Source organism: Schistocerca gregaria, chromosome 7 (genome assembly GCF_023897955.1).
Source record: "Schistocerca gregaria isolate iqSchGreg1 chromosome 7, iqSchGreg1.2, whole genome shotgun sequence".
NCBI lineage: Eukaryota > Metazoa > Arthropoda > Insecta > Orthoptera > Acrididae > Schistocerca > Schistocerca gregaria.
This window is the reverse complement of record NC_064926.1, coordinates 511,491,981-511,508,311: the sequence shown is the minus strand read 5'-3', so window position 1 is coordinate 511,508,311 and position 16,331 is coordinate 511,491,981. Positions and strand designations below refer to the sequence as shown.

The window sequence follows — 16,331 nt, the reverse complement described above, 5'->3', positions numbered from 1 at the left end:
AAGAACCAGAGGTTGTACAGAGTTTCAGGGAGAGCATAAGGGAACAATTGACAGGAATAGGGGAAAGAAATACAGTAGAAGAAGAATGGGTAGCTCTGAGGGATGTAGTAGTGAAGGCAGCAGAGGATAAAGTAGGTACAAAGACGAGGGCTGCTAGAAATCCTTGGGTAACAGAAGAAATATTGAATTTAATTGATGAAAGGAGAAAATATAAAAATGCAGTAAATGAAGCAGGCAAAAAGGAATACAAACGTCTCAAAAATGAGATCGACAGGAAGTGCAAAATGGCTAAACAGGGATGGCTAGAGGACAAATGTAAGGATGTAGAAGCGTATCTCACTAGGGGTAAGATAGATACTGCCTACAGGAAAATTAAAGAGACCTTTGGAGAGAAGAGAACCACGTGTATGAATATCAAGAGCTCAGATGGCAGCCCAGTTCTAAGCAAAGAAGGGAAGGCAGAAAGGTGGAAGGAGTATATAGAAGGTTTATACAAGGGCGATGTACTTGAGGACAATATTATGGAAATGGAAGAGGATGTAGATGAAGACGAAATGGGAGATACGATACTGCGTGAAGAGTTTGACAGAGCACTGAAAGACCTGAGTCGAAACAAGGCCCCCGGAGTAGACAACATTCCATTAGAACTACTGACAGCCTTGGGACAACCAGTCCTGACAAAACTCTACCAGCTGGTGAGCAAGATGTATGAGACAGGCGAAATTTCCTCAGACTTCAAAAAGAATATAATAATTCCAATCCCAAAGAAAGCAGGTGCTGACAGATGTGAAAATTACCGAACTATCAGTTTAATAAGCCACGGCTGCAAAATACTAACGCGAATTCTTTACAGACGAATGGAAAAACTGGTAGATGCAGACCTCGGGGAGGATCAGTTTGGATTCCGTCGAAATGTTGGGACACGTGAGGCAATACTGACCTTACGACTTATCTTAGAAGAAAGATTAAGAAAAGGCAAACCTACGTTTCTAGCATTTGTAGACTTAGAGAAAGCTTTTGACAATGTTGACTGGAATACTCTTTTTCAAATTCTAAAGGTGGCAGGGGCAAGATACAGGGAGCGAAAGGCTATTTATAATTTGTACAGAAACCAGATGGCAGTCATAAGAGTCGAGGGGCATGAAAGGGAAGCAGTGGTTGGGAAAGGAGTGAGACATGGTTGTAGCCTCTCCCCGATGTTATTCAATCTGTATATTGAGCAAGCAGTAAAGGAAACAAAAGAAAAATTTGGAGTAGGTATTAAAATTCATGGAGACGAAGTAAAAACTTTGAGGTTCGCCGATGACATTGTAATTCTGTCAGAGACGGCAAAGGACTTGGAAGTGCAGTTGAACGGAATGGACAGTGTCTTGAAAGGAGGATATAAGATGAACATTAACAAAATCAAAACGAGGATAATGGAATGTAGTCAAATTAAATCGGGTGATGCTGAGGGAATTAGATTAGGAAATGAGACACTTAAAGTAGTAAAGGAGTTTTGCTATTTAGGAAGTAAAATAACTGATGATGGTCGAAGTAGAGAGGATATAAAATGTAGACTGGCAATGGCAAGGAAAGCGTTTCTGAAGAAGAGAAATTTGTTAACATCGAATATAGATTTATGTATCAGGAAGTTGTTTCTGAAAGTATTTGTTTGGAGTGTAGCCATGTATGGAAGTGAAACATGGACGATAACTAGTTTGGACAAGAAGAGAATAGAAGCTTTCGAAATGTGGTGCTACAGAAGAATACTGAAGATAAGGTGGATAGAGCACGTAACTAATGAGGAGGTATTGATTAGGATTGGGGAGAAGAGAAGTTTGTGGCACAACTTGATTAGAAGAAGGGATCGGTTGGTAGGACATGTTTTGAGGCATCAAGGGATCACAAATTTAGCATTGGAGGGCAGCGTGGAGGGTAAAAATCGTAGAGGGAGACCGAGAGATGAGTACACTAAGCAGATTCAGAAGGATGTAGGTTGCAGTAGGTACTGGGAGATGAAGCAGCTTGCACAGGATAGAGTAGCATGGAGAGCTGCATCAAACCAGTCTCAGGACTGAAGACAACAACAACAACAGATTCCGTTGCGCTAAAAATATTGTGTGTCAGTTTAAGCACACTCATGTACAATTTAACCAGTTTTCGAACTACAGACCACAACAACAACAAGCACTGGCATACAGCTGTGAGGACTGGTCGCCAGTCGTGCTTGGGTAACCCAGTAGGTAGAGCACTTGCCCACGAAAGACAAAGGTCCCGAATTCGAGTCTTTTTCGGACATACAATTTTAATTTGCCATAGAGTTTCATACAGCACACACTCCGTTAGACAGTGAAAATTTCATTCGGCAAACAACAAGTTTCACGGTGACACCGATACGTGTCCCTGACAGAAAACACTCAGAAAATATCTATGAACAACTTCCGAAATTTTGTCGGAGTAGTCCGGGCGCATTAGAAATAATGTTTTCCAGAAGATCTAAAAGTGTCACCGAGTGCCTCTGAGGGTGTTCGTGTAGCCATACGTTTGCGCAAATGCGTTAAAAAAGTTCATTTAGCGATGTTCATTTGAGACCAATGCAGTGTGTACAATGAGTTATGACAAAACTAGCAAACTTCAAGGAGTGACAGTATTACAAGCAACCACACTACTTCGCCGAAATGCGAGCTACTGGCTTTTGTACTATCCCTACAGGTTTTCAACGAAGACCATAAATATAGTAAACTATCCACCCACCCACCCGCTCCGACACACGTTCCTTATCTTACATCTACTGACGTCGCATCTGCAAGTGCACTGTCCGCCGACGGCATCAAGTAAATATTGAGCCGCGGTAACATACTTCCAAAAACAATATACAGCAAATATATAACGACTCACATGTATATGCGTCTCAGCTTTTGGAAAGAACAGTGTGTAGTATCAAGGCAAGCCGCTTGGACTCCTTAATACCTGTGCCATAAACAGTATGAGTAATTCATCTCAAAAACTTTATGCGGGTATGTATATTGCGTCACGTAATATACGATGACTATTGCGAAAACAAGGACCAATTGGTCGCGAAATGGAAAGTACAGTGGAACTCCGATAAAGCTTTTCACAGATGTTCAAAGTGGTTCAAATGGCTCTGAGCACTATAAGACTTAACATCTGTGGTCATCAGTCCGCTAGAACTTAGAACTACTTAAACCTAACTAACCTAAGGACATCACACAACATCCAGTCATCTCGAGGCAGAGAAAATCTCTGACCCCGCCAGGAATCGAACCCGGGAACCCAGGCGTGAGAAGCGAGAACGCTACCGCACGACCACGAGCTGCGGACTGCACAGAGGTGTTGCACAGTGTATCTAGAAGGGCCGTCGCTCGCATCACATCGCTTTTGTCAGTATTGAGTACACAGTAAGCTTTTAAAAGTGCCTACAGAATAGTGTCTTCCGCCGTGCACAAGGGTCTGGTGAGAGAATTTCGCTGGATGTCATCCAGCCCACATAACATAACAGTCAGGCGATTCTTTCTTGGTGACAATTCTCGGCCGCTTGCTGCAGGGGCAGTGATCATGCTCCTGTAGCGTATTTGATCACACACAATACATCCCGTAATTGGTTCCCTCTGAGTTTCAGCTCAGCTCACAAGAACCACTGGCTATGAAGACGACATTTTGGCACAGACGAGCTATAGACCAGAGTAAGAAAGAAAGCACAGGCGACTGCTATCTATGACGAGGGTATTGGAAAGTCGGCACAACGCTACAACAAATGTCTAAATCGGAGAGGTGACCATGTACTAAAGTAGCTGGAACATGTAGCTACATCTACATCTACATGACTACTCTGCAATTCACATTTAAGTGCTTGGCAGAGGGTTCATCGAACCACAATCATACTATCTCTCTACTATTCCACTCCCGAACAGCGAGCGGGAAAAACGAACACCTAAACCTTTCTGTTCGAGCTCTGATTTCTCTTATTTTATTTTGATGATCATTCCTACCTATGTAGGTTGGGCTCAACAAAATATTTTCGCATTCGGAAGAGAAAGTTGGTGACTGAAATTTCGTAAAAAGCCGCGACGAAAAACGTCTATGCTGTAATGACTTCCATCCCAACTCGTGTATCATATCTGCCACACTCTCTCCCCTATAACGTGATAATACAAAACGAGCTGCCCTTTTTTGCACCCTTTCGATGTCCTCCGTCAATCCCACCTGGTAAGGATCCCACACCGCGCAGCAATATTCTAACAGAGGACGAACGAGTGTAGTGTAAGCTGTCTCTTTATTGGACTTGTTGCATCTTCTAAGTGTCCTGCCAATGAAACGCAACCTTTGGCTCGCCTTCCCGACAGTATTATCTATGTGGTCCTTCCAACTGAAGTTGTTCGTAATTTTAACACCCAGGTACTTAGTTGAATTGACAGCCTTGAGAATTGTACTATTTATCGAGTAATCGAATTCCAACGGATTTCTTTTGGAACTCATGTGGATCATCTCACACTTTTCGTTATTTAGCGTCAACTCCCACCTCACACACCATACAGCAATCTTTTCTAAATCGCTTTGCAACTGATACTCGTCTTCGGATGACCTTACTAGACGGTAAATTACAGCATCATCTGCGAACAGTCTGAAAGAACTGCTCAGATTGTCACCCAGGTCATTTATATAGATCAGGAACAGTAGAGGTCTCAGGACGCTTCCCTGGGGAACACCTGATATCACTTCAGTTTTACTCGATGATTTGCCGTCTATTACTACGAACTGCGACCTTCCTGATAGGAAATCACGAATCCAGTCGCACAACTGAGACGATACCCCATAGCTCCGCAGCTTGATTAGAAGTCGCTTATTAGGAACGGTGTCAAAAGCTTTCCGGAAATCTAGAAATACGGAATCAACTTGAGATCCCCTGTCGATAGCGGCCATTACTTCGTGCGAATAAAGAGCTAGCTGCGTTGCACAAGAGCGATGTTTTCTGACCACTGCAAATAAAACATATTTGATTGTTACGGTTGTTTTCATTTCACAACCGATCGGTCCTTACTTTCTGAATATCCCTCTTAAAGCTAATTGGAGTCATAGGCAAGTACCTGGTGTATACTGATGTTGTGGCTCTTCCTTTCACTAACGGTATTCTACACTGCGCAGCAATTTAAGGAATCACTTTTTTTCGAAACGCTGTAATTGTCTGCCATTGCAACGCAAAAGTTTAATAATTAGCTCAAAGATGCAAAAGCGTGGCGCCCTGCGCCGTCGCCCTAAGGCTCGACGAGGCTTCAAGTAGCAAGTTGTTGAGATGTGCAGCAGAAGGGCCAAAGTCAGAGGTTCATGTGACACGGGAGATGGGTTACCAGTGTCACATCGCCACCAAACTGCCCTATAATTCTGCCCAACGCCACCGTGGACATGGGGAGATTGTCGCCCTCCCTCTTACCCACAATTGACACCTTCTTTTGAAGCCACTGCTAAAGAGACCTCATACACAACACTCAGCGCTGAAACCACGCGGTTTTCTTAAGCGTGGTCGAGGGACTTCAGATGCACCACCGTTCAGATTCGACACAAAGAGACCTCAGAGGGTGGTATAAAAAGTGTCAGTGAGGCCTTCCCTTTGCTTGAGGTGTTGATTTCGAAACATTTCGCAGTAGAAAACGACAGTTGTCAGTGTGATGGACAACATGATGACGTTCTCGACAACCCTGGCGCTAATGACTTCCACGGACGTTTAAACCCCTGTCTAGCGACGTTGTGGTACTGCGCGCCAGTGGAGTGTAGCACAACAGCAATTCTTCTCTTGTGTATAGGCTGTAAGCACTAGGAACTACTCAAAACCATTCTAAGAAATCTGAACGTGATCTGAGGCAGCCAACAGTGCTTATGCTTTTTCACCCCTGCTGTTTCACCTGTTTCACGCTCTCCTCTGACGAGCTCAGGGAAAGGGACCCCCTAAGCTCCCCCCTCCCCCTCTCGCCCTCCCGCAAGTTCAGCAGTACCCCCCGTGGCACCTCTCCGCATTTATTGACAAATTTAAATAAATATCTTTACAGAGGAAATCTGTGAATTAGTCCCAAACTCCAGCAGGCAGGCAACCACTTGACGCTCTTTCGATGCCAGTTGCCAGCCTTATGGCGTCTTGAATAATTCGCAAGTACAAACATTCTCAATAAATGTGGGCGGGTTCCACCGACGGTACTGGCAAACTGGAGAGTCTTAAGAGTGTCCCTCTACCACAATATGCATGGATGTGTTAATGTTCACCCCTCTGTGATCATGCCACAGGACAAGGACATAGCCAGGATTTTGCCTAAGGGGCTGTCCTATCTGTTAAAGAGGAGCTTAAATAGACAAACGTTTTTCTGTTGCGTCTGACAACACATTTATCTATTTATTAATTTTACATACATAATTAGCTTTTGGGAGGACTTTGTAGAAATAGTGTTATAAAAAATACTCAAATGCACAATTGAATATTTCTGTATTTGGCAATTTGATGACGCCACTCTAATGCCTAACTAATTAATATTCTCTGCTCAGTCTTCCAGTGTAAGTTTCACAATAGCAGAGTAGCAAGATATTAATGCTGCGTCGAATAATTTATGTCAAATGGATTCAAATCTCTTTTTAGAATAGCCGTCTTTCTCCTACTAAAATCTTGTATTCCGATTTATGACTTATCTGAAACCAAGTCAAAATCTCTACAGCACGGAATAGCATACCAATTTCCTCATATCATCCCCAAATTTTATTTAAGTATCTTTCATCTTCAAATATTATTCACTTTCTTTCAGTGATTATTGATTTCTTAAAAAAAAATTGTTCCAACAGTTAATTGAACCTATAGCAACTAAACTTATTTATGAAGCAAAACTGAATACACAAATAGTATGAGCTACAGTTTATAGATCTTGAGACTGTTCATGCACTAATTTCAAACTAGACTTCTAATGTATGCGACGTCATAATCATATTATATTTAACCCCAATAGTATGATTATACAGCATTTCATGCTAATAAACTCCTCTACGACGAAAAACATACTTTCTCGTTTATATGACGTTTATTTACAAATATGTTGGAATCACTGTTCAAAGGTACAATGAATAAGACATTTCACAGCATAACATCGTTCTGTAGGGCACTTGAACACGTGAAGTATATCGCCGTTCCACAAGTGAGCCACCTTTATGTACAGAGTACAAAATGAAGATCGCTAGCCGCCTTCCAGCGTAAGTATGCCTTTTAGTGCCGGCAGTTTCCGAAGAGATGTTCGGATCGACTTCGACGCTGCTCTTGTCATTTAAGAAGAGGGACTGCATCTATAAGGGAAATGGAATCTGCCAAGAAAGGAAGGAATCCGGAAGGATTTGGCTATGACCTGTAGCACGGGACCAACCCCAGCATTTGCCTAAATTGAAAATGGAAACCACAAGAAAACATTTTCAAGGTTACAGAGGAAGGATTCAAACCACCTCGCCTCCTGAATCCTGGGATTGCTAGCTCAGTGCATGTAGGCGCTGAGCTACTCAGTTTAGTGCAGAATTTGGAAAAACTGCGTGTTGTGCACTGTTTTCAAATAAAATAAAATGCATCACAACAAAAGATGGAATTCTGAGACTGGACGTTTTTCCTGTAACTGTGGACCTTTCGTCATTTGATGGTGCATGAATGCATGAATATTTTAAGATTTAATAGTGCATGGAATTCGTGCCTTAAGTTGTGACATTATTATAACAGCGTAAATTCACCTTGTACATAGGGGGCGGGGCGATGGGAATGAAAGGCTGTCGTCTCAGACGAATTCAAGCAGCCCGCTGAAAATTTTTTTGAAACAAATGGCCTATAGAATATAATGTTATCACATACCCCTGCAGCTCTCCACAAACCCCTCCATATCGTTCCGTATCGGAACCAGTTTTCATAATTGAGTACCGTCCGGAAGACGAGATTGGGCAAAATTTTGTCGTTTGGCTATCAGCCATCGTGTGAGACCCAACTCGCTTTATTTGTTCATGAGACCCAGAAAATATTAGATACAGGCTCCCAGGTAGATGCTATTTTCCTTGACTCCCAGAAGGTGTTAGATACAGTTCCGCACTGTCGCCTGATAAACAAAGTAATAACCTACGGAATATCAGGCCAGCTGTGTGGCTGGATTGAAGAGTTTTTAGCAAACAGAACACAGCATGTTATTATCAATGGAGAGACGTCTACAGACGTTAAAGTAACCTCTGGCGTGCCACAGAGGAGTGTTATGGGACCATTGCTTTTCACAATATACATAAATGACCTAGTAGATAGTGTCGGAAATTCCATGCGGCTTTTCGCGGATGATGCTGTAGTATACAGAGAAATTGCAGCATTAGAAAATTGTAGCGAAATGCAGCGGATAGGCACTTGGTGCATGGAGTGGTAACTGACCCTTAACATAGACAAATGTAATGTATTGCGAATACATAGAAAGAAGGATCCTTTATTGTATGATTATATGATAGCGGAACAAGCACTGGTAGCAGTTACTTCTGTAAAATATCTGGGAGTATGTGTGCGGAACGATTTGAAGTGAAATGATCATATAAAATTAATTGTTGGTAAGGCGGGTACCAGGTTGAGATTCATTGGGAGAGTCCTTAGAAAATCTAGTCCATCAACAAAGGAGGTGGCTTAAAAACACTCGTTCGACCTATACTTGAGTATTGCTCATCAGTGTGGGATCTGCACCAGGTCGGGTTGACAGAGGAGATCGAGAAGATCCAAAGAAGAGCGGCGCGTTTCGTCACAGGGTTATTTGGTAACCGTGATAGCGTTACGGAGATGTTTAACAAACTCAAGTGGCAGACTCTCCAAGAGAGGCGTTCTGAATCACGGTGTAGCTTGCTCGCCAGGTTTCGAGAGGGTGCGTTTCTGGATGAGGTGTCGAATATATTGCTTCCCCCTACTTATACCTCCCGAGGAGATCACGAATGTAAAATTAAAGAGATTCGAGCGCGCACGGAGGCTTTCAGACAGTCGTTCTTCCCGCGAACCATACGCGACTGGAACAGAAAAGGGAGGCAATGACAGTGGCACGTAAAGTGCCCTCCGCCACACACATTTGGGTATCTTGAGGACTATAAATGTAGATGTAGATGTAGATAATGATAGAATTTTGAACAATTTCTTTAAGGAAATGCAACCATCATCGTTGGGCAATATTTTTATTGATTGACGTGACCTTTGGGTGACACGGGAAAAGCAAAGTGTAATTCTATGAACCGTTTTTAATTAAATGTTATTTGAAATGATCTTTACAGCTCCACTGCCTCTGAAATATCGAAATAGGCCTACTGCAAACCTCAAAGTTCTACCAGTCTCCAAACAATGACTCCAGTGCTAACATTAAACTGTTGCAGACAGGTAATTAGCCTACTACAACAGTGCGTACATATTTTTATCTCATCATAACACTAGTGGACGAATCAAAATCGGTTTTCTAATTTTTTCTTGTTACACATTTATCCAAAACTAGAAACTTTCAGAACAGCACACAGAACCTAAGATACCTGATTAGTATTTTTGATTATCGTTTTTGGCTGTAAATATGATAGAGTTGTCACTCTGCTAAGACAGTAACTGATTTTGATAGGTAACGCAGTGTTTGCTACATACTTATAGTATGTACTCATTCCAGTTCACTTATCAGTCATAAAGAGTGAAAGGCTTTGCATGTGTACATGTGAAGTATTGATGTCAGAAGGAATGCAGAAAAACCAGGCCCAAGCAGAGTGTGAGGTACAAGATAATCTGGATTCAACACCACGTATGGTTTGTTAGCTAAGATGGTGAGGTGTCACGGGGCCAAACCAATGAATGTTTGGTGGGCTGTAGATTTATTTCTGTGTAAGTGTGGTTTCGTCTCCGGCTCTGTGATAATTCTAGGTCACCCTGCCATCTAGATTCATTCGTCCTCTTTCCCGAGAGAGACTTCAGGTATGCGAAGACCTATCTACACTACTGGCCATTAAATTTGCTACACCACGAAGATGATGCGCTACAGACGCGAAATGTAACCGACAGGAAAAAGATTCTGTGATTTGCCGATCATTAACTTTTCAGGGCAATCACACAAAGTTGGCGCCAATGGCGACACCTACGACGTGCTGAAATGAGGAAAGTTTCCTAACGATTTTTTATACACAAACAGCAGTTGACCGGCGTTGCCTGGTGAAACTTTGTTGTGTTGCCTCGTGTAAGGAGGAGAACGTACCATCACGTTTCCGACTTTGATAAAAGTCGCATAGTAGCCTATCGCGATTGCGGTTTATCGTATCGCGACATTGTTGCTCGCGTTGGTCGAAATCCAATGACTGTTAGCAGAATATGGAATCGGTGGGTTCAGGTGGGTAATACGGAACGCCGTGCTGGATCCCAACGGCCTCGTATCACTAGCAGTCGAGATGACAGGCGTCTTATCCGCATGTCTGTAACGGATCGTGCAGCCACGTCTCGATCCCTGAGTCAACAGATGGGGACGTTTGCAAGACAACAACCATCTGCACGAACAGCTCGACGACGTTTGAAGCAACATGGACTATCAGCTCGGAGACCATGGCTGCGGTGACCCTTGACACTGCGTCACAGACAGGAGCGCCTGCGATGGTGTACTCAACGACGAACCTAGGTGCACGAATGGAAAAACGCCATTTTTTCGGATGAATCCAGGTTCTGTTTACAGCGTCATGATTGATGCGACCACATCAATGTTTGGCGACATCGCGGTGAACGCATGATGGAAGCCAGTATTCATCATCGCCATACTGGCGTATCACCCGGCGTGATGGTATGGGGTGCCATTGGTTCCACGTCTCGGTCACCTCTTGTTCGCACTGACGGCACTTTGAACAGTGGACGTTACATTTCAGATGTGTTACGACCCGTGGGTCTACCCTTCATTCGATCACTGCGAAACCCTACATTTCAGCAGGATAATGCACGACCGCATGTTGCAGGTCCTGTGCGGGCCTCTCTGGATACAGAAAATGTTCGACTGCTGTCGTGGCCAGCACACTCTCCTGATCTCTCGCCAATTGAAAACGTCTGATCAATGGTGGCCGAGCAACTGGCTCCTCTCAATACGCCAGTCACTACTTTTGATGAACTGTGGTATCGTGTTGTAGCTGCATGGGCAGCTTTACCTGTAACCGCCATCCAAGCTGTGTTTGACTCAACGCCCAGGCGTATCAAGGCCGTCATTACGGCCAGAGGTGGTTGTTCTGGGTACTGAGTTCTCAGGATCTATGTATTGAAATCGCGTGAAAATGTAATCACGTGTCAGCTCTAGTATAATATATTTGTCCAATGAACACCCGTTTATCATCTCCTTTTTTCATGGTGTAGCAATTTTAAGGGCCAGTAGTGTATTTGGTCTTGGCTGAAGTAGGGATAGGCGTAGGTAGCCTGTCGATGGCCTTGTTGACTATCGATAGCGCATATCCCTGTTTCGTCCTACGACTGAAAATCAGAATGCCTTGATACTACACAATGGTCTTGCGGTCGACGACGAGTTGGGGAGTGCCGGCAGAGGTGCGGGCCGTCCCCTCAGCTGCCGTCGCCACAGAGATGGATGGCGAGGCGAGTAACGAGACGAGCTCGGCCGGCGAGGCAGCCGCCTTATTGATACGTTTCTCAATTCTGGAGAGCCATCAAGGGCAGGACGGGGCGTCCGCCGGATAAATCTGCATAATTGGCCGACCGGCGCGCCGTTGCCCGTCTAGAAGCTCTGGGCCCTGAACAGGCGCTGCGTTGCGTTTGGGGCCACCTGCGCCTGACGCAAGACGGCGATTTCCGCGTTAGTAAGTGTCAGTCCTCTCCAGTTAAGTCCCTCTCACCGCTATGTTCTTCTCCATACCGATACCGGGTGGTAACAATTAACAGTGCAACGTACTGAAACGCATCGTGCACTAGCTAACATCAGTGTATGCTAACAGCATTACGGGCCTCCTTTTCCGAACAGTCACCCAACATAAGTAAATTCACATTAATTCATAGTGGAGATCCATGCTGAAACAGAATAATTTATTACAACCGCAGAAATGAATTGATATTAAATATATGACTGACCATTTGTTTCCATGGCAACGGTCTTGCCGCAGTGGATACACCGGTTCCCGTGAGATCACCGAAGTTAGGCGCTGTCGGGCGTGGCCGGCACTTGGATGGGTGACCATCCAGGCCGCCATGCGCTGTTGCCATTTTTCGGGGTGCACTCAGCTTCGTGAATCCAATTGAGGAAACTTTGAACAGAAGCCTGTTGCTAAGGCAAAATATTCAAATTTTTCTCGGTGTGTGTATTGACGAGAAATTGAATTGGAAGAAACACATTGACCGAATGGTACCGACCGGGAGAGCGGTGTGCTGACCCCACGCCCCTCCTATCCGCATCCTCCACTGAGGATGACATGGCTGTCGGATGGACCCCACTAGGCCACTCCTGGCCTGAAGACGGAGTGCTTTTTTTATCAGTTTCCATAATAACGTTAAACAGACTTGCATACTGCTTCGAAATACGGGAATCTTCTGGAAGCAAACTGGGGTTCAGTGTAGAGTCCGTTTATTGTTCTTAATAGATATTAATGATTTGCCTTTCTATATTAACTAAGATGCAAAGCTAGTTATTTTTGCTGTTGATACAAATCGAGTAATCACATCCAACAAACAAGAATCAGCTGAGGAAATAGTAAACAACGTCTTTCAGAAAATTATTAAGTGGTTCTCTGCAGCCGCGCGGGATTATCCGAGCGGTCGTGGGCGCTGCAGTCATGGACTGTGCGGCTGATCCTGGAGTTGGTTCGAGTCCTCTCTCGGGCATGGGTGTATGTGTTTGTTCTTCGGATGAGTTAGGTTGACTGATGACCTTAGCAGTTAAGTCCCACAAGATTTCACACACATTTGAACATTTGAACGGTTCTCTGCAAGTGGAATCTCACTAAATTTAGAGAAAACACAGTACATACAATTCCGTACAATGCCATAACACCACTGCTAAATATAGACTTTGAGCAGAAGCCTGTTGCTAAGGAAAAATATTCAAAATTTCTGGGTGTGTATATTGACGAGAAATTGAATTGGAAGAAACACATTGATGATCTGCTGAAACAGTTAGGTTCAGCTACTTATGCTATTAGGGTTATTGCAAATTGTGGTGATAAACACATTAGTTAATTAGACTATTATGCCTGCTTTGATTTACTGCTTTAAGATGGTATCATATTTTGTGGTAATTCATCATTAAGAGAAAACTTATTCATTTCACAAAAGTGTGCAGTCAGAAAGATAGCTGGAGCCCAGGTCGAGATCATCTTGCAGAGATATATATATAAGGAAATCGGGGCACTCACAGTACATTCACAAAACATTTAGTCACTTATGGAATTTATTAACAACCCATTCCAATTCCAAAACAATAGCGAAGTGCATACTACAACACTAGAAGAAAGGATGACCGTCACTATTCTGGGTTAAATGTGAGATTGGTGCAGAAAAGGGTGAAATATTCTGCCATAAAAATCTTACGTCATTTGCCAAATAGCATTAAATGTCAGACAAATAGCCAACTATCATTTAAAAACAAATTAAAAGAATTTCTGAATGACAACTCCTTCTACTCAATGGAGGAATTTTTAGATACAGGGTGTCCAGAAAAGGACTCCCTGATTTCAAAATTAAATATCTGAAAAACAAAGATCGATAGAGGAAAGCTGTAAACGGTATGTTTATTGTGAAAGCTGTAAGAAGTTTATACAGTAGTTTGAAATGATAGTTACAAAACCTGCTAACAGATGGCGCTGTAAGCGCCATAGTAATGCCTAGTATAAATAGTGATCCGAGGCCCAGAGCGATAAGTTCCACTATTGAAACGTGAAAGAAGGTTAGCGTACCGAAGGAAGAGATTAAAACCGTGCACTCCATTGAACAACGCGTTTTTCTGGTGCTAGAGTTAGAAGAGAGTCCTACGGCAACAAGGCGAAGTTTTCAAGCACGATTTAATGTTCCAAAAGGACCCGATGCGAAAACCATTCGTACGCTCTTCGCAAAACTTCAACGAACAGGCAGCGTAACTGATGATCTAGTGGGGCATGTTGGCTGCAAGCAAACCGCAGATACGCCTGAAAATATCGCCACAGTTTCTGGAATTATTAAGCGAAATCCAATGTCATCTGTCCGTAGAATTGCATCTGAGACTGGTCTGAAGGGTTCCAGCACGCAGAAAATACCGAGAAAGAGCCTACACATGTTTCCATTCAAAATTCAAACGCACCAAGCCATACCCGTACGAGCTGTGCAACAAAGGGTTGTCTTTGCTAATCAGATGCTCACAATGATTGATAGTGAAGGATTTGATTTTTGCTGCAACTGGTTTACAGATGAAGCACACTTCCACCTGAATGGATACGCGAAGAAGCAGAACTGGCGATTTTCGGGTTACGAAAAGCCATATTGGTGTGAAGCGAAACCCCCGTATTCTGCTAAAGTTACTGTGTGGGCTGCAGTATGCAGCAAAGGCATTATTTGCCCTTTTTCATTCGAGAAACGGTCATTGGTGCACGTTACGTTGCAATTTTCGAACAATTTGTCGCCACACAGCAAGCGTTAGAGGATCGACCAGGTACTGAATGGTTTATGCAAGATGGAGCCCGACCACATCGGACCAAACAAGTGTTTCGCTTTCTTGAGGAATACTTCGGGAATCGAGTCATTGCTTTGGAATATCCCAAATTTACTGGTGCAGGCACGGATTGGCCTCCATATTCGCCGGATTTGACTCCCTGTGACTTTTATTTGTGGGGCGCAGTGAAAGACATGGTCTACCCGAAGCATCCCGCCACGCTGGACGAGCTTGAATCGGCGATCTCTGTGGCATGTGAAACCATTTCGGTTGAGACACTACGAAATGTGATGTGGAATTTCATTCTTAGTTTGCGCCACCTCTGTAGTGCCGATGGTGAACATTTTGAAAACATTGTGATGTGATTGTTTGCAAAGATTGTTTTCATACGATAATTTCACTTATGTATGCTGATATGAGCTGCACAGCGTACAGCGCCATCTGTTAGCAGCTTTTGTAACTATTATTTCAAACTGCTGTGTAAACTTCTTACAGCTTTCACAATAAACATACCGTTTACTGCATTCCTCTATCGATCTTTGTTTTCGAGATATTTAATTTTGAAATCAGGGAGCTCTTTTCTGGGCACCCTGTATGAGGTAGTAATTGTGCAAAAAGCCATTATATTGTGTAAAAAAACATGTTAAACTGCCACGTTCCACATCATTACGATACGTCGTATTCATGGCCCATGGAGCAAGTATTACTGTAATGTAATGTAACTCGGCCACAGTGCCAAGCGCCGCAGGTCAGGGACCCTGCTGAGTCCCTCCTGTTCGGCTAGCAAATTCGCTAGACCCAGAACCACGGTACCGGCGTGCAGATGGACAACAGTTAGGATATCCTGTGACTACCATCTGTCCATATCTTATTATGGGGTCGAGTGAGAACAAATTTTCAGTGAAAAGCAGTATTGTCAGTCTAATGTAGACATCTGACTTTTGGGACAGACACTGGAGGTCGCTGTCTTACATGTGAAAAGAAAGCCCCAACCTGGGCCTTTGAAAATTGTGAGGACCCCGCCGAAAGCATAGCTCTTACAAAAGACTGTGTTTAAGGATATGACATCTACGGAAATTGGCCACATTAGTTGATGTAAACTCTTTCCGGAGCGACAGAAAAACATGACAGTGCTGGGAGGAAGGTGCTTCAATGGTCGCGGAGAGAGGCAGGAATGGCGACGTATGACTTTTTTCATTGATGAATGGTAGAAGGGAAATCACAGACTGACTAAAACATAGACCAGAATATGGCACATGCACTCTTTGAGGAGCATTTTGATCGGTCGGGGAGCAGAAGATTCAGCACCCAACCAGTTAAGATGAGCATTTATCGAAAAACGTGGCAAAGTGAGGTTTCCCTGTCACATAGGAATCACTTCACTTCACTTATTCCGCTGACTGCTTGTTAGTTAAGTTCAGTCTGGTCATTTTGCCTCTCATCTTGGGGCACTGCTACCGCTCCGCCACCTTCGTCAGCCTCAGCCACGAGGTGGTCTGTTGCATTTGGGGGACTTTGCCACACAACACTCAGCCGCAGGCTAGCACCGCCGCCGCTACTATTGATTGATACACCAGTGTTTCGATCACCGACTGCTACGCTATTGTGAGACCGAGCCACTACTGTGCGATGTGTAGGGAATTTCAAGTCAAGTTATAATTTTGCAGTGTCTAAAGCTCACTTTTAAGACCT

General features: G+C 43.7%; 1 pseudogene; it reads left to right on the top strand.

Moving 5' to 3' along the window:
* Positions 1-12,107: 12,107 nt before the first annotated feature.
* LOC126282627 (5S ribosomal RNA) lies at positions 12,108-12,225 on the top strand (annotated as a pseudogene).
* The last annotated feature ends 4,106 nt before the right edge of the window (positions 12,226-16,331 follow it).